This window comes from Solanum dulcamara, chromosome 11, assembly GCF_947179165.1.
Source record: "Solanum dulcamara chromosome 11, daSolDulc1.2, whole genome shotgun sequence".
Taxonomy (NCBI): domain Eukaryota; kingdom Viridiplantae; phylum Streptophyta; class Magnoliopsida; order Solanales; family Solanaceae; genus Solanum; species Solanum dulcamara.
Genome location: NC_077247.1, coordinates 50,996,529 through 51,016,542, shown reverse-complemented (window position 1 = coordinate 51,016,542; position 20,014 = coordinate 50,996,529). Strand labels below are relative to the sequence as shown.

At 33.7% G+C, this 20,014-nt stretch overlaps 2 long non-coding RNA genes across 4 annotated transcripts; both read right to left on the bottom strand.

Moving 5' to 3' along the window:
- Positions 1-3,400: 3,400 nt before the first annotated feature.
- On the bottom strand, positions 3,401-12,703 carry LOC129874685 (uncharacterized). 2 transcript variants are annotated; one of them, XR_008762940.1, is made up of 8 exons: positions 12,334-12,703; positions 7,121-7,363; positions 6,942-7,023; positions 6,595-6,654; positions 6,225-6,524; positions 5,573-5,726; positions 3,961-5,238; positions 3,401-3,848 (listed from the first exon to the last, which is right to left on the bottom strand). It is a non-coding gene; the product is annotated as an uncharacterized LOC129874685 (long non-coding RNA). The 2 variants fall into 2 exon arrangements; XR_008762941.1 differs by lacking the exon at positions 12,334-12,703 and adding an exon at positions 8,763-8,876.
- Positions 12,704-19,273: 6,570 nt separating this feature from the next.
- On the bottom strand, positions 19,274-20,004 carry LOC129875051 (uncharacterized). 2 transcript variants are annotated; one of them, XR_008763056.1, is made up of 2 exons: positions 19,815-20,004; positions 19,274-19,739 (listed from the first exon to the last, which is right to left on the bottom strand). It is a non-coding gene; the product is annotated as an uncharacterized LOC129875051 (long non-coding RNA). The 2 variants fall into 2 exon arrangements; XR_008763057.1 differs by having other exon boundaries at positions 19,870-20,004.
- Positions 20,005-20,014: the final 10 nt, after the last annotated feature.

Here is a 20,014-nt window from a genome sequence, read left to right as displayed (position 1 = left end):
TTGGATGCAATCTCTTCCATTCATTGACCCCTCTTCTAGAAAAATTGAAAAAGCTTGATTTTTCAATTTTTTTTGACAAATTTAATGATATTTGTCTCTTTCTTTTCTCTTTTTCATTTCCAACTTGTAAATTTTTATTATCCTTTTATTGTGTTAGTTATTTTTATTCTGAATTATGGAAAAAATATCTTGAAATCTATTAACTTTAATCAGGTGAATAGAATTTATAATAAATACAAAATAAGTATAGGTAAAATTCATAGTTGTTTAATTACATAAATGAATTTGAATTCATGAATTTGTCTCTAACTTATATGTCGTAGATTCGATCGGTAGAAACAGTTTCTAATATTTGTATTAGTGTAAAATGTCTACATCAATTCCCTTAGGATGAGATCCATTCTCATACCCTGCTTGAATGTGAAAAGCTTTGTGAATCAAATTACCCTTTAAATTGACTTAAGCCTTTCATTTGTCTATTAGAGATTAAACTAATTATAAAAATTAACTTTCATGAAAAAGTATAACATATTTAAATTGTTTATACGAGTCAATATTATATGTATATATAAGAGGTACATGGATTGGATTTTAACTCATTATTTATCCAATTTTAATCCAGTTAATCTCAATTCAAATAATTTTTGGACAGATTATTTGTCAATTTCAAACCTCTATACGATAATATCAAGTAAAATCAAACCTCCTTAATAACATCATTGTTTATCCTGATATTTTTTCATGTTACAATGGAATATTGTTATATAGAGAGTATATAATATAAGATTATATGAAAAACCAATTCCACAAAAAATATAAATTTCATAATGAGATATAATAAAAGATAATTGTTATAAAAAAATCTGACTATATACTACTAAAATGGTCATACTAATCAACTTTAATTTTAATCAAAAACCAAGAAACATAATCTCAACTTGAAAAACAATTTAGCACCAAAATTCTCAAATAACTAACAAAGTGGACAACAAAAAGAAGGGGACAATGTCAACGGATTCTAGAAAGAAAATAAACGCAGGCCCCTCGCAATTGAGCTCTTATTAATGAAAAGAAGAAGAATAGGAGGATTTCCATCTCTCTTACATTTAAAAAAGAAATGGGAGAAGGAGATTATAAGGTGTAGAGTTGAACTTTTATAAACAAATTAAAAATTCAGATGGTCAAACAAGAGCTTCTACAATTTCCCGTCATATTTCCTACATAATTTCAAGCAAAATACAATTGCTTTTTCATTTATTTTTTTTTGGTAACTATCCACATTTTATTACCAAAAGTGTTATGTACAGCTCAAAGAATATAAAAAAACATGCATTCCCAACTGGACATGCCCAACCTGGGAGTTACTACTCTCTTCATTTGTTTATATTTGACTCATTTTTAAAGTTAATATTCTGGGTTTTGAGTTGTTGGCATTAGTTGATGCCATATTCGTGGTTAATAAATGCAAGAAAGAGCAATTGAAAGAAACTGATTTTGATTCTCTCTATGGGTAGAAGTAAAAAACACTGATTTCGGATTTTTCAGTTTTCGTATTAAAATATAGCTTTTTCCTAATATTTTTAAAAAGTTCACATAAAATAATATTTTTAATAGTAAATTAATAGGAATAAATGTGTAATGTAATTTATTATTTTAATACATGTATAACTAATACCCACATAACTTATTCCACCTTCTATCCCACATAAATTATACATAGATTCCCTCATAAGTTATGTAAGTATTAATAAGGCGGAACTTATCGACAATTTCCTAAAGTTAGTACCATTTTTCAGTTAGGCACCTCAAGTAAGCCCTGTATATTTTGAACACCTAAGGTAAGGTTGGACTGTGTCATTTTGACACTTTTTGTTGACTTGACAACTTGTATGATTTTCACTCCAAATAAGTGCGCGAAGAGCCTAAGAAATCATTTTTTTTTTAATTTCCTCCTCCTTCTTCATCTTTCTTTTCTTTATTTTTTCTCTATTTAATATTCTAGTATTAATGAATCTTTCACAATTATTATCTTGTTCTCTTCAAGATTTTATCCCAATATATTACTATATCAATGTAATTATAGATCTAACATATTAATCAAAATTGACAGAAAGAAGAAGAAGAAGTTCATCAAGAGAAGAAATAAGATTTGAGTTTTAAAATTTTTTGACTAACACTCCATTTTCTTCGTCAACGATTATACAAATTTGTTAATCTAATACTCCGTTCATTTCATTTGCAAAAATAAAATTAAAAGCTACCATTTTAGTCCATTAATTTTAAATTTTACCTATTCATTTTGTATTTCTTTTCATTGCAATTCTTTTGGTTAACAACTATTAGCATTTTGATATATAATGTGATGTGTAACTTCTTGTTCTTGAATTCTATCCATGAACCTTATATGAATTAAAAAAAAGAAGAGTGGAGTTGAGTTCTAATGCTTATGGGGAAATTCTTGGGGAAGGAGGGGTAAGGCAGGTTAGTAGGGTGGGGGTTTAGATAATAGCTTTTTTTTTTTTATGAAAAATAGTTTTTCTTTTAACATTTTTATAATTTATCTTTTAATTATTATTTTATATCCAAATGTCACATGTCATCTTTTAATTAGTCATCATGCCAGGTCATCAGCGAGTGTAATACATACATTTTCTAATTTTAGTTGATTGTCAAAAAAGTGTCAAAATGACACAACAGAGCCTAACATGAAGTGTCTAAAATGAACAAAGCCTAGTTGAGGTGTGTGTAAGTGAAAATTAGTGTCAACTTTAAGGGGCCACCAATGTATTCCTATTAATAATATAGGATTACAAAAAGCACAACTAAACACAATATAAAATTAATACATGAATAACTTTATCCTATTTGCAAACCAAATCACTTAAATATAAAGACCTACCAAAGACTTGCTTCTATAAATGAGATACGCTGGAGGAACAAAGTAGATATGTGAGTAATATCATTGATACATGTACAGATCTGTATTCAGGACTAAGTGAGTCTATATCCTTTTGCGATTAACAGTAGTACATTTTTATTAATAAAAAGAAATGTGATTGCAATATAAACTCCATAAAAGCACTAATGTATGGAATCTCTACACCAAGTTACTAAAATAGCTACAGATGGGCAATAAATCAGAAAGTATTCCAGCACCAGACCTAGAGCAGTTTTCGCTCCTTTTATTCAATGTTAGAGAATGCTGAGGATTTCTTCATACATGTACAAAGCATCCATATTACATTCAACCCAAAGAGGACATGCTATGTCAACCAACTTAAACAATAACATAATAAATGAATTCAAGTGAGGGAAGGTACATTCATTTCAACACAGAAGAATATAATGGTCATGAATTCAATATAGTGATTAAAATTAAAACAGAGAAGGAACAATATTATTTCTTGAACCTCAACATTCATCACTACAAAACACTAATATTTATCAATAAAACTAAGAAAGGTAAAGACCATCATCAATGTTTCTTTTTCTAGAAAGAAACTAAATCCTTTTAAACTTCTAATGAAAAGCATAGTTACTGCTAGCTTTTAATAAAGCAAATTGCATCTAAGCTCGCAAACTTCCAAAAACTCTTGAATTTAAACCAAACAGACACATATCTATCAACTTTCAACATCATAAATCACCTTGTTCGTCCGTTTTATCTTTATACATACATTTTTGTAAAGATTACTTCAATTTGAACAATGAAGTTATCTTTTTGGTCAGAAACAATTGTAGGAACTTCCTATTACGTTATAAGAATTAGAAAATAGAAAAGTAATGTAAACAATTCACCTTTTTGGATTACGCGAACAACACCAGTCCATCTCGTGCAACACCAGATCCTTCAAGAGAAAGTACAACTTCAGATGATGAAGTAAAATAATAAATTGAGCAGAACTTACTTTCTGCACATCAAAATGCATTAAGATCAATGTCAGAGAAACTAATACTTACCATTGAGCATAACTTACTTTCTTCACCATGAGAATGCATGTGCCAAATCATCTCCGTCATAATAGAATTCAGAAGGACCTGAACTATAAACATCACACGGATCAAGTGCCCCTATACTAAGATATTATGGCAGGGACCAAGATATTATGTTCCAAGTTTCCAAAATTGTATGCGACAACAACTTCATGTCTAACAGAAGTTTCAATCCCATTTTCAGCGATGTAAGGATTAAAATCTTGAACCCTGGTCCTGAGCAAAGGATCTGGTGGCCGAGGAGACAGATCTGGACTAAAAGGTAGCAGGCCAGAACCATGATTTTCAGTCTGTTTATTGAAATCCATAAGATGATCATCGTCATCCACAATGTCCTTGGATAATGAAGATTTTTCTGAATCTCCTGACAAATTTTGACTCTGCAATACCTTGCTCTGAGTTTTGCACCTGGAAAAGTTCTCATAATATATTTCCTTGGCCTTGCCTCAAGGAGACCTTTGATTTAAGACCTGGTTAACATAATCAGCTACTTCAAATTCAAAACTACAATCATCGTCAAGGAGATTTTGTTTACTTCTGTGGTTACTTTTTTCAAACTTAACATTCATCACTAGCAAAAGATGATCCATCATGTATCAGGCTACTGTGCAATGAACAGCTCCACATAAATGATTTCCTTCTCTCATGCATTACATTTGAACTGTCATCAAGTTCAAGAGACTCCCTAGATGAGGAATCCTCCATTGATCTGCCAGCTACAATAGAGCTAGCTGAAGCACTGAATTTGTTATCCAGGAAATCATCCTCTATAGGAAAAACATTAGATGAAAGGGGTTGAGCAGAGTTTCTGGATTTCCAGTTAACACTGACTGTGCAATGAGCAAGAGAGCCATCAATTTACCGACTTGAACTTTTGATCTGACAGAGGAATCTGGACTCGGCATCATGCTTTTCAGAAGCACTTCTCCACAGAATATTCTGTGAAATTGAGTCTCTCTCTTGACAGTGCTCTCCACTTAGTTTTCTTGGCTGCGGGGAAGGAAGTTCCAGTGTCGCTTTGCAACTCTGGGCCCCATACCTTTTTTTCCGGACCTCATAATTCACAGGTATAGCTGAAAAGAGGAGCAAGGAATGGGATAGCAATAGATGAGGAGGATACTTCTACAACTACTAGATAAGTGGCGCCCGTGCAACAACCACCGAAAAGTACAATGCAGCAAAATGAAGGTATCATTGACATCTTTGTAGGAGTTGGCGTGTTCATTTGAATAGCTTCATCACGGCCTGGAGAAGACAGAGTGAAATGAGTTTAGATTACATATAGGTGATAAGTAGAGCTGAAGGAAATGTTTGTATAGAAAACAGAGGAATTCAAAGCCAAAACTTATGCACTCTAATGGAATGGACGTAATGATTTGTATATGTAAATATGCAGTGAACTTAGTTGATATTGCATAACTAAGGCAGAGAGATAGAATAGTTTCTATTCTAAGCATTTCCTTCCGCTCTTTCATTTAGCAATTTAAATGGTGCCAGATGTTGCTGCTACAGCAAATATATGTGGAAGAGAGATGTTTTGAACAGAATTCAGGTGTGAAGATCTGAGGGGAGAACTTACGAAATTCAACATCTGGATGTTGGTGTTCCACATCCAAAAAAAGGAAGTGCCTTGCCTCCTCGTGATCGGCTTTTGGAACAGACCCAACAATTGTGAACCTATCGTCAACGCATTCAAACCTGTTGGCTTGTATTGAGGGTCACTACTCTTGCCACTGTGAAAACATGTTATTCCGGCAATTAAGTAAAACAGAAAATATCTTAAATATTTATGGATATATCTTAGGTGTAGTAAGACCGGGAGTGGTAGCAAACTTCGATTTTTGTCATGCATATTTGTTTTTTGGAAATTTTGAAGTTTGGATGTTGATTTTGTAATTAGCGGTGTGAGTGCATCAATAATAAGACTCCGTTAAGTTAATAGAATTATAAGAACAAAGCATGTAGTATTAATAAAGTAAGTTGTAGCCAAAGAGCTGTAAGGGAAAGAATGGTACATAAGAAGGTTGATGAGCTCTAAAAAGAGCAAACTTTGATCTGCAACTTGAAGTAATGAAACTTGATAACCCAGAGTGTCATTTGTATCGAGCTATAGAGTACTAACTATGGTACACATCAGTCATGTTCACATATCACAGGAAGCCTCTCTTTCATCACACTTGAATTGGACCTCTATTATAGGAAAATTAGTCAACAAACAATTTTTTTTTTACCTGCAATCAAGGTGTTGATGATAGTTTTGCCAAAAGCGGGTCTATTTCATAAATCTTCTGACCAAGTCCAGATGGAGGAATGCCCCTCTCTGATTCGACCAGATTCATCTTCAGAAGTATTTAATGTTTTTCACTCCTCCATTTTACCACTCTCCTGTGATTGTAGTGATGAAGAAAAATCTTGCTCTTCAACACTTGCTGTAAGATCACTTGCTGGCTCATCATTCTCAGTTTTAGTCTGGCTAGCATCATTGGGAAGTTGTTTAATATCGCAAAAACATATACTTCTTAACCTATTACCTGTATAAATATAATAAGCTTGAGGAAGAGCTAATGAATGAGTATGATTGCAAGTTTACACGAGCTGAACCTTTATTTTTGCCAGCCATTGCCTTCGGATGATGCTGTTGAGGGGACAGTGACGATGAACCTAGTGTAAACATGATTTCTATTAATATAAAGAAGATTTCACAGAAGAGTAGAATTCTGTACAAATGGGGAAAAATAGTTGTCAAACATTTGAGAGCTATAGTTCTTGCGTTTGGGTTATGTTGTATAGCAGGTGTAGCTAACGTTGAGCCTGATATAGAGACAGTTTTAATTAATACACTCTACCCTCCCCAGACCCCACGTTGTGGGATTTCACTGGGTTGTTGTTGTTATAGTAATTTGTTTTTTGGAAAGAGTAAATATCAACAATACATGCATGTGACGTACCTGGTTCAAAAATGTAGAAACATAACTATATTCTTTCCTTTGCCTTGCACAGCTGTAGAAGTATCATCGCCGGAGGTGCTGACTATAGTAAGAGTTACGGTGTATTTAACATCAACAGATCATAACTATGGCTAGTCCAAAACAAAACGTCGTGTAGTCATGCATTATATTTAGCAAACCTGTTTGAGCCTGACATGGTAACTCTCTAATAGTAATACCCCTCTATCCAATTAGTCAAAATTGAGTATTAGGCAGCAGTGTAAGACATCCGATCAGAAGGTTTTGGTTGTTCGATTCCTGTCGTCTCGTCCGACGTTGTAGACGAAGCGCTTCTTTTTTATCTGTTGACTGTTGTTTATAACTATCACGTCGCCTACTTTAACAGCGCTGGCTTTATCTGCTGAGTATTGGGGTGCTTTTCCCTGCAAGGGGGAAGCTGGATCGATGACCTTTTTATGCAGAAGCATATGTATTGGCAAGAGTATATACAATTAGTATTGCGAATTTGCACAGAAAAATGAGAGGAAGTTTGGATTAGATAATCAAACAATACCTAGCAAGCATTTTAAGCAGACAAGAAGTCAAGAAAGTCGTGTAAGCAACATAACGGAAGGATAGTAAAAATATATATTTGCAAGATCAAATATCCAACTACAATATTTTTTCGATAATGTAACAGCCTTTGAAATTTTTAACCACATGAAGGTATATACTTCATACTAAGTTGGTTGAAGTGTATTATTGAACTGATGATGGATGACTGATGTGGAGAGAAAAAGTTGTCATAAGTTGGAATTAAGTGAAGACACAAAGCAAATAGAGAGTTTGGAGGTTGAATCCAAGAACAGAAATTTAAGTAGCCGCTGGAACCTTTTTCCTCAGATAATAGCTAAGTAAAAATGTGTATATCTGAGAAAGCTATCCATTGGTTTAAAATTTCAGTCGGCATGTTCAAATTCTGGTTTTTGACATCCTATACAGAGGGTTTTTGCCTCAATTCTGAAGTTTTTTGCTGTCCCGTTTCAGTGGTTTCATTGGCCCGTTTTTTCATATAAGTTGCTCTTTTTATTGCAGCCTAAGTACATGTTTTTCCTGCTATTTCTTCAGTATATAATTAAGATGAAGTGGCTACTTGAACAAGTATCATAAGATTGAGGAATAAGAATTAGAAGGATTATGGAAAGCAAAGCACAGGGTACAAATCGTTGGAGCAGCTAAACAAACAAACAGGAAGAATACAAAACATTGTTCATGGTTATTCTATAAACAAAAATATGAGTGCAGATCCAAAAAGATATCCTTTTAGGAATTGTGGATGAAAAGAAGCAATGTCAGACCAAAAAATAGAAACAGAACAGGTTCCAATAAATTCAATGAAGAACTGAAGCCACAACTAATTCCGAGAAAAGGAAATACAAGCCATGAAGCTTTGGCTCCTATAAAAGCTTGAATTATTTTTTTTGAAATATTTAGAGTTAAATCCTAATTATGTATACAAGCTTGGACATGACGCAGATGTTCAAGTCAGAAATTCTACTTCAAATATAGGACATATTTAGAATTGTTTCCCCATAATGCTATGACGACATTAAATATACAACATTGATTTCGAAAGTGACCTCATAGATTCCTTATTTAAGCCAGGGATTCACACGGAAGAAGTATGTCATAAAAATATTTCAGCACAACAGACTAAGCAACTCACATAATAAACCTCACTATTATGACAAGACGCCAACTCGCACAAAGGAGAGATCATTAATAACCCAATTCGAGCAACAACCAACATAAGAAGGTTGATGGGGTCTAAAAAAAGCAAACCTTGATCTGCAACTTGAAGCAATGAAACTTGAAGGAATAAAGAAAGTAGCTTAGTCAGGACTTTCATAAAACACTTGATCTGCAAGTTGAAGTCCTTCCTCTCCTTCACCTTATAATCCCCAAAATCGTAAGGAGCTAATCAAGGCGAACTATCATCATTGAATTCATAGGAGAATACCAATATAAATTCTAATTTCAAATAGATAACTGAAGATGTAAAATAAAAGCAAGAGTGAAGGCACCACAAATCTATAGATAACTGAAAATGTAAAATAAAAGCAAGAGTGAAGGCACCACAAATCAAAAACTCACCAGTTCATGGGTATGGCTACGTTTTTTTGGGTTAAATTTTGGTATTTTATTGATGAAGTAATGAGTATAAACACCACCTTACACCTCCTCGGGCAATGTCCATTCCCTACATGGCCCAATCGACTAGAAAAGAAAGAAACAAACAACCAAAAATAAAACACCCAACACTTTGAACCTCCCTGTCTCCTCTATTCTTTAGCTGGAGTACTCTCAAATAGAGACATTTTAGTTTATCACTGTTAATGATCTTTCTTTCTGCTACTTCCAAACTGCTGAAATCTTGGTAGTTGCACCCTTCTTTATCGATTGCAATATTTGCCAAGTAGTCTACTAGTTGATTTCCTTCCCTGAGAATGTGCTGGAATGTATGTTGTTTGTCCTGTAAGGATGTTTTGATTTCTGTCACCATCTGTGTGATTATCCAGGGGCCTGATCATTTCCTTCTAGAATCTTGTACAATAGCATAGAGTTTGTTGGAATGATTATACTATTGTGTTGTTCCTGCCTGCTATGTTTACATGCTTCTAGAATCTTCTTCGCCTCTGCTACAGTGTTAGTAGTGTTTTCAACAGTAGCTCCCTCTGCATACAGTAAATCCCCTCTTTCATTCCTCAAACAAAAGGCATAGGAGCTTATACCTGGATTTTCCCTCGAAGCTCCATCTGTATTGTATTTTAGCTAGTCTACTGGTGGGAAATCCCATAATACTCTTGTTACCTTCATCTTGGGACTATAAACTTCCAATTCTTTAATCATATCTGGCTAATTCCTAGGACATTTCATATTAGAATTCCTCATTTGTATCATCATGAAAATGTTCCTAGTAATATTATGAAAACTCTCTGAATTGATGTCTTCTTTCCCTCATGCTTCATTCTATTCCTCCTTCTCCAAAGTTTCCATATTATAAAGCTAGGGATAACTCTATAGTATGGTCTCATTCCTTTTTTAACATCTATCTCCCACCATAGCATTATCACTTCCATCAAGTGCAGTTCTTCAATGTTAAAACCTGCAAATGAACAAAAATAGGACCAAGTCCTGTTAGCGAAAAAAGATCTCAGGAACACATGTCATTTACAGGTAGTTTGAATTTTCATAATATCCACATTGCAAATGCCACTTTAAAAGGGATGCCTTTTGTCCAGATCCACTTGTAAATTCTGTTTTCTCCTTCTTTATGCCTTATATATTGCCAAGCTGATTTCACAGAAAAGGTTCCTTTATTGTCCATCATCCATACTGGCTTATCTGACTCAATCATTTGTCCAGGAGGTTGAATATTATGACTGATATACTCTACTATCTCCTGTGGCAGTATATCATTCAAAATTTGTATGTCCCATTTTCCCATCTTTACTAATTCATCAACTCTTTTGTAGTTGTCTTCCCATTCATAGTCTTCTCCTGTAATGGTGTACAAGTTCCCCATTCCCGTCCAGTTAACTAATGTTGATCCCTTTCTTAGTAGCCAAATCTGTGGCCTGTAGCATTTTCTTTCACACTTGTGATCCTCCATTTCCTATTCTCCACACCACTTCATTTGCATGTTCCTTTCGACAATACTTTTTCCTCATATAGTCACTCCATGTTAATGGCTTTGTTCGAAAATTCCACCAAAGTTTGCAAAATACAGTCATTGATACATCTTTCATTAGTCTGAATCCTAGTCCTTCTTCCTTCTCTGGCAAGCATAAATTGCTCCACTTTGTCCAATGTCTTCCTCTCCCTCTAACATAACTGCTCAAAAAAAATTGTGCCATCATTTTTTGAGCTTGATTCAGTACATTCATGGGAGGGCTCATGACTGACAGGCAATGGATGGGAGTGCTTTGGAGCACATGTTTTATTAGAATAATTCTTCCTTCATAGAATAGTAATTTTCCTATCCATGCTTGAATTTTTGAACCAATCCTTTGTAAAATCTGCTGATAATATGCTTTCTGTTTCTTTTTATAGAACATAAGGCATCCCAAGTAAGTGAAAGGGAATTCCTTTCTTAGGATTCCTGTTGCTACCTCAGCTATCACTGTTTCTCCTCCTGCTACAGAATGATGCATATAAATGGCACTCTTCTCCTTCTGTCCAGACGTATCTTCATATCTCTTCATAGTATCTGTAATCATCTACATTGTTCTCACTTCTTCCTTGCACATTATAATCATATAATCTGCAAATGCTAAATTATTCACTTTGAGATTACCTCTTGGCATTCCGAACCTCTTAAAGTCCTTCTTCTCCATAAGAGCATTTAGGGATCTAGACATAACTTCTGCTGTCAATATAAACAGGGTAGGTGAGAGAGGATCACCCTGTTTAAGTCCTCTAGATGATTTAAAGAATCCCTTTGGTTTTCCATTTAGTAGAATCGAGTACCGGTTGTTACTGATTAGTCTGAACACATATCAATAACCCTTTCCCCAAAACCTATTCTTCTTAATACCTTAGTCATGAATATCCATTCTACCCTGTCATAAGCTTTCATCATATCCAGTTTTATAACTAGATTTAGTGGCTTTCCTCTCTTTCTGATTTTCAGCAATGATTTCTTGCACTAATAGCACATTCTCTACTATACTCCTTCCTTGCACAAATCCTGCTTGTTCCGAAGAAATAATCTTAGGTAACACTACCTTAAGTCGTTCATGAATAATTCTTGAAAAGATTTTAGTCACGAAATTACTTAAAGAGATATGTCTAAGATTTGAGAAAGTATTCACATTAACTTTCTTAGGAATAAGCACTAAATTCGTGTGGGTTATAAACCTCGGTAGCTCTGTCCCTCCAAAGAAAGCCCTGACCATACTGTAAATGTCCGTGATGTCCCATGTTTGCTGACAGAAAACTCCTGTCATTCCATCAGGCCCTCCTGCACTATCTTTATTTAGTCTCATGACTTCATCTTTGACTTCGTCTACTTAAGGCATTCCCTGAAGTTGCTCTTTTTCTTTCTTACTAATCACTACTGGTAGTTCATGGGTACGGCTACGAAGAAGCCAAAGATAGAAAGTTTCTAATTTCAGATTTCAGAAATACAGGATGGAGAATTTAGAGGCGGCAAAGAAGCTGCAGAAGACAGAACAATCCAAGAGGTAAGAGGGCGATGGTCTTTTGCAAACCACCACTTTGAGCCACAGCTCAAATCATAACACGAAAAATTGCACAAAAAAGGGAAAACACAGACACAAAATTCCAGATCTAACCATCAACTCCAAAGTAGAGCAAGACACATAAACAACAAAAGGAAGAAGATACTTACAGGTGAAGAGATAAGAGAAAAAGAATCGCAGCTGAGCAATTCCATGGAATTAATGAAAAGAGTTTACATCGTTTGTATGCGAGAAGAAGGGGTGTATCAAACACTGAGAAGAAGCGGTGTATCACCAACGAAGGGCACGTATAGTTGCACGGAGGAAGACAAAAATACCCCTGGCTAAAGCAGGCATGTTGACCAAGAGCAGCCTGCTTCTAGCCTCTTCTATATATTAGTAAAATATTCTAATCAATGCTTTCCAAAAGTAGCTTAAGAGAAAAAAAGGTGATAAAACTACACTATGGCATAACAGTGAAATGCTTTGCACCATCTGATGCATAAGTAACTCTCTCTTCCACTAACCAACCTTCCACAATTTGTTTCCCTGCCCCCCCAACCTTCTTTTAGGGAGGCGGGTGGGTGGCTACAACCTACAGGGAAAGGAATGTGAAGTGGACAAAGTCACATGTACAAATAACATCAAATACAATGAATCCTAAGTGATGTTGCATAAAAATGTCGAGTACATGCTCTCACCAATAAAATCACTTCCAGTCCAGAGATTTGCGACAGTATACTCAATAAAGAGAAGGATAGGGTGCCAATCCTAAAAGTACAATTAAGAAACAACTAGTCACCACAAGAGATTCTTGAAAAACACATCAAATAGCTTTACCAGATTAACACAATCAGTATCAATGGTGCCAACAAGTGGAGTTAAATGCTGCACATCATTTCTGGCAAGTTGATTGCACGCAAGTTGATTGCACATCTAACATGGATAGAGATTACAAATGCTCTCACTTACAGAGTTACTTCCTGCCCTGAGATTCACGACAATATCCTCAATAAAGAGAAGGACGGAGTGACAATCGTACAAGGACATTAAGAACCAACCAGTCACCATAAGAGATTCTTGAAAAACACAACAAAGTAACTTTATCAGATTAAGACAATCAGTATCAATTGAGCCAACAAAGGGATATGATGCTGCACATCATTTCTGGCAATTTGATTGCACATTAAACATGGAAAAAAAATGAACAAGTGACATGTTCTTAACTTTTTGAATGTATACTATGTGTGGGTGGGTGGAGGTAGCTCCAGATTCATAAATTAAACATTAACTTACTCCTGCAAGCCTTGTTTATTCAGGACCCAATTCACTGATGGGGTATCAGCAAGCAGTGGGTTGTAAATACATTATTCAGAGAACATGTCACGGCATTTACTCAAGAACCTAAGCAAGATTCCATGAGAAAGATTAGAGTTAAATAAAGGCAGTCCGGTGTACTAAAGCTCCCGCTATGGGTAGGGTCCGAGGAAGGAGTAAAATATGAGAGCTAGTTAGTGTTTATGGAATAACCTGATGAATAAATTCTAACAGATCCACATCAGTTAGATTAACGCACAAAATACACGGAACCTGTATTATAAAGAAAACAATTATTTTCTTATGAAACAAGTGCAAGAGAATCTTCTTAGCTAGTTGAGTATTTCCTAAAACATTTATGTCATGAATAGTTTCCAAATTAAGTTGGAAGCTATTCAAACTTCAAGGCCTTATAATTCAAAAAGAGAGAACCTCTAGCATTGTCTTGTTACTGATAGAATTAGAACAAAAAAGCTCTTCCCTTACAAGTTATAAGTTACAAATCATAACTCACTTGCTATAATCAAACCAATTAAAACATAAAATGGAACTTAAGAGACAATGCGCACAAATGACACTTGAAAACCTTAAACCCTTAAAATCATTCTTACTTTTAACAAAATGGAACACAGAACTGATATGAACTGTTATTGATACCTCAAAATGGAATAACTAGCCTGAGAAGAAGTTCTTGGCATGCTTTGTTTTCCATCTCTAGACAGGCATATATCCTCCAGAGGGAGAAATATAAATGTTGAAGAGAATAAGCTATAAAGTGTTGTAAAAGGTTTGAGAATGTAGGTTAGCAACTAATCCTATATTAACAACTACAATCAGTACTCCAATACCTTTCCCTTCTAAGACTGATTTGAAAATGGTTATGTAGTGGTCCATTGGAAACAAACCTTGAATTGATATCAACACGAAGGTCAAGGAAAAGAAAAACACCGTAAAAAAAAGCATCCGATGTAGTAAATATTAACCAAAGATTAGTTTTATGTTTCTTTTGTCAGGACAACATACTGAAATAAGGGGTCGTTTGGTAGTGTATTAAAATAATGCTAGACAGAGTGTATTAGTAATGTTTGTATTAGTTATGTTTGCATTAATTATACATAGCATATTTCTTATGCATTGTTTGGTTTAGTGTATTAAAAGATAACATGTATTGCATAAAAATATTTATTTACAAAAATATCCACAACGTTTATGATGGGAAACATGTAAAAGGGGTTGAGGGGTAATTGAGTCTTTAACCATAATAATGAAAGTATTAAATTCCCTTTCATTACTAATACCTAGAAATCCATGGTATTAGTAATGCAAGTCTTAATAAACAATAGAGTGTATAACTAATGCAAGCATTACTTATACATGCCACGAAAAAGTGTACTAAACAAGGTACTACTAATACACCTAATTAATGCATGCATTATTTTTGCTAACACACTCTACTAAACGACCCCTAAGTGGATACAGAAATACTGAAGGACTTGCAAATAAAACAGTGGTTGTTAGGGAAACAAATAGAAGAAAACATGACTTATCACATCTCTTTATCCATCAATTTGGGCCAGTATGCCTTCACTGTGAAAATATCAGGACCTGAGATGTATCCTTAAAGTTTGAATGCACCAACGCTTGCATTCAATTTGTTAAGGGAACTCAGATGAATCCCAAACCCACTGGACAACAGAGGCAAGGAAAAGTAGGTCATCCTCACTGCATGCAAATGAACAAAATCTAAGAAACCAGACAGAAAATATCCTTAAGTTAGCTAGTGCATCAAAGACGGACCTTTCAATATAAACAGTTTTGAAGGAGACACTGGGATGCACTGGGATGCGCAAGGGTGATTCTTACCAGAGACTTTCGGAGAATGCCAAAACCTCTTTGGACTTCAAGATTATCTATGAAAACCAAAAGAACAATCAGATCAGAGTACAGCTTTAGAAGTAAAGAATGTAATTCAATATTTTTTACTTGTTTGATTTTGAGAAAACTAGAAGTGCTTGGAATGCATTTGCTTCCTTCGAAAAAGGTTGGTTGCAAAATACATCACGAAAAAATGATGGCAAAAAGAAAAATCCCAACAAATTTCCTTATTAGCAAACAGCAGTCAACTCATGTATCAGGTAAGCTTATACAGAACTACTTGCTGTACCAACATCTTCTCTAAAGTCATCAATTCCAAGGTACAAACACTTGCCATCCTGTAAACAGTGGCAAGAACAAAGACAAGGTTAGTAGTTTTATACCTATCCTAATGGATACTACCAACTAAAACTCAAAAGAACTTTACCTTCAAAACCTTATGATATCCATTTGGCCTCCCATGAGTTTTGGAATTTCCAAAAATAAACGTCAGAAATAGAGCTCAGACCCTCTCCATTAAAGCCAAAGCTTGGAAAAAAATTATGATGCTAGAATGGAGCATCATACTGAGAATAGAAAAGTTAGTATCAATTTTCAAATAAAGATATGCCCACATCATCAGAAGTAGCAAACAAAGGAACATAAGAATTTATGGAAGAGCCTCACCGGTCTCTGACTTAGGTGCAAGCAACACAAAAGTTTGCAGGTGCAATTAGTCCAAACGATTAAAACTGCATGAAAGCGCAACTTGCCATCGTTAGTCACTTAACTATGATGTTTTCAGCAGCCTATCTTTACTGATCCTCAAAACATTAACAAAATCAGAAAGGATGAACCATAGTTCCCCATTCTCTTACATGGAAAAAATTTCCATTTTTAAGATACAATCAAAGTCAAAAAGTCTAGACCATGTAAAGGAAAATGGCCAATGAGAGCATTTACGAAAGTCTGTCCAATTGAGTGTCTTCATTCAAAATACTACAAATCACACCTTCATATAATTAAACTACTTAAATTTTTTTTAGAGTTGTGCGAAGTGGGCCCTTCAAGAACGGCTCCAGATCTTTCCATTCAACACCTAGTAAAGTCATAAAAAGTATTAAAACTTTGAAAGGGTAAATTAGTACACCTTGGTGGCACCAGCTTCGAGGTTGTTGAAAACCAACTCCTCAATAACAAGATAACCCCTGATCGAATTGAACTCAAAATAGCCCCAGGTATTCGCTTAATGCTCCCCATTTCCCTAAAAAGTAAAAACAAATTCTTGAACATAGGCTGCGAGACTGACAACATAATTTGTTTATTTTTAAAGACTTCTTGAATTTCTTTGATATGTTCCATGACAATAAATTCTTAAAACTACAATTTCTTCAAAAAGCAAACAAGTTCTTGAATTTTTCTTAAAGAGAATGCATGCCAACAACTTCTTGGTTTTTTTCTTTTTAGTATGCAAGAATTCCAAGATAATCGAATTTTCCTTCTTTCTTTTTAAACGAATGGAAGAAAACCAAGATAATGGGAAGAGCAGTAATATTTACTTGATCAGATAGAACGGCGAGAAAATTGATTTTGGGTTTTGATCGGACATAATCTAAGATACGCCGGTTGCGGTTGAAGTTGGAGGAAACAAATTCTTGAACATCCTTAACATACATTGCGAGGATGACAACATAACTTACATTTTTTATGAGAATACTAATGTAACTTCAAAAAGCCAACAAGTTCTTGAATTGAAGAATGTCAAGATAATGGCAAGCAGTAGAGTACCAATAAATAGATCGACGGGAAAATTGATTTAGGGATTAGGGTTTTGATCAGACATCGTCGCCAGAACAGTTAACAGCAGCAATCCGGTGGAAATAGGCGGTCGGTGCATATGATGGTGTTGAGTTCTAAAGTGCGCAGGTGGTGCCTCTTTTATAGTTTGTGAACTAAATACACGCGGAAAAAGATTAAAAAACTAGTTAATACACGCAGAAAAAAGAAGGCACTAGTTAATAAGAATAGTCATAATGTGAAATTTGTTATCATCATATATAATTTATTTAATTTGTGTAATTTTTATAGGTCGATACAAAATATGAAATTTATGGTTAAAAATTTTAATTTTAAGTTACGAGATTATAAATTAAATTATATATATATTAAATAGATTTTTTAAAAATTAAATAGCTAATTTAGGACAAAATAAGTGTATTTCAAATTCGTAGTTGAACTGTGTATCTACTTTTAACGATCATAATCTCATTTTAAACTTTTAAAATATTTAAAATTATTTTATTTAACTTAAATATTTATAATCTTATAATTTATTGCAAGACGTATCTTTTAACTAACGCTCAATCACAGAAGCAGACACTTCCTAATTGTCATTGTCGATTACTTTCTTTTTTATTAAGTGATTGCTAAAAAACAAACAAATGATTTAGATTGTTTTTCCATTGACTTTTGAACTTAACACCTAGAAATTAGGTATACAAATGATCTAGACCTCTATTCAGAGTTTTCATATAGATGATAAGGTAAAATGAGATCACCCTAACTTATTGAGAGCATGGACCATCTACATTAGGGGTGTCAATGATACGGTTCGGACGGTTATTCTATAATATCATATCGTTTTTTGTTTATTTTATTTTTTATAATAAAAAATAGACTTTTCAATATCGCCCCTTTATCTCGATTTCTCTTCGGTGTCTGTACGGTTCACTTAATCTTTTGAATTTTTTGAAAAAAATATGAAAGTTAGAACTCGCTATCATGTATACTTGAATACGACTTTGACAAAAAATCTCTAGACATTTTTTTGTTTTAAACTCTAGACATTTTGTTGTTTAAAAAGTGATGAATCAAGAAAACAAGAATAGAGATTCATCTCATTGTATTATAATAGTGTAAAATAATATTAAGCAAAGACATCAAATATCACGAGAGGAAAAAAATCAATCAACATGAAACTCAACAATTGAGTTTACTTAATTTATAAATCCAATAAGAGAAATTTAAATCATAAGAGAGGAAAAATATCTAAGAACTTATAGCTTGTTATCCAAAATTATTGAAATACCTTGTATTTTACTAGTTATTACTCGAGAGTTGAGATGTTAGAATTAATTTAGTTTCTATCGGAGTAGTATAAGAAGTTTTATTGTTATGACTTTGAGTGTTAATTATGTTGTCGCTTGTAGTCACTTTCATTATCTCGGGTTTAAAGCAAAAAAAAATATTATTTTATTATTTTTTAGTTTAAATTTGATATATAAAATATATTTTATACATATTATTGAGCACAATTTGATATTTTTTTGGTTAAGTTTTACAAAATAAGAAACATACCCAATTATTAAGTACAGTTACAAATTTATATAAAAAAACCATCAATTTTATTTTTAAAAAATCTAAAAATTAATTTGGTACGATTCGGATAACACAGTTAAGTCAATTTTTGCTGGAAATCATTGACACCTATAATCAACGTCATACAATATCCTAAAATAAATTTCACAAAAAATTATGTATTCTATTTAATCCAAAAAATTATGTATTATTTATTCGTCGATCTGTCTTTCTCCCTGTTAGTTATATTAGTTAATTATGAAATATATTACCATGCGACAATCTTTTATTTCCTTTTTAGTTTCATGAATGTTAATTGTTACACTCTCCTCTCAATTCATGTGACAATCTTTTATTTCTAATTAATCATAGAAAATAATATCTTTTTATATTCTAAAAAATGTCAAAAATGCTATTATTTACACAAAATTGAACCAAAATATCCTCAATTAATAATTTGATCAAAAAATGCTCCTGCCGTCAAATATTTGATCCAAAAATGCTCCTTCTATTATTTAATGAATAAAAAATGAAGAGAGTTAGAGAGTGAGACATACAGATTTAATCATCTCAGCCGTTGAATGATGTTACAATCAAATTACCTATGTCATTATTGTAGCATTTCTTTACATTCTGTACACGAGTTACTCTGGCTTTACATCAATACAAATGTGTGTGTTGAGAGGGAAAGAGAGAGAGAGTTGATGCCACCAAAAGCTAGTGTTACATTTAGTACATACATATATTTGTTGAATCTGTATAGATGTACCGTGCTACAGAAATATTAAAGGACTTTTCAATATCAATAATTTGAAGGAACATGATCGTTATGGAAAGGAAAAGATAACTTATCACATCTCTTATCCATCAAATTGGGCTTCTGTATACCTTCACAGTGTACACATCATGACCTGAAATGTATCCTAAGAGCTTGAATGAACCATCACATGCATTCAATTTATCAAGGGAACTCAGATGAATCCCAAACTCACTGGACAATAGCGGCAATGGAGAAGGAGAAGCACGTGTGCAATGCAGGTCATCCTCACTGCATGCAAATGAAGAAATTCTAAGAAACCAGACAGAAAATAACCTTACGTTAGTTGATGTAACAAAGACAGACCTTTCAATATTAATAATTTGAAGGAAAACGGTTGTTAGGGAAAGGAAAAGATAACTTATCACATCTCTTATCCATCAATTTGGGCTTGTATACCTTCACATACAGTGTACACATCAGAACCTGAAATGTATCGTGAGAGCTTGAATGAACCATCACTTGCATTCAAACTGGTTGGTTATAAAACACATCACTTGCATTCA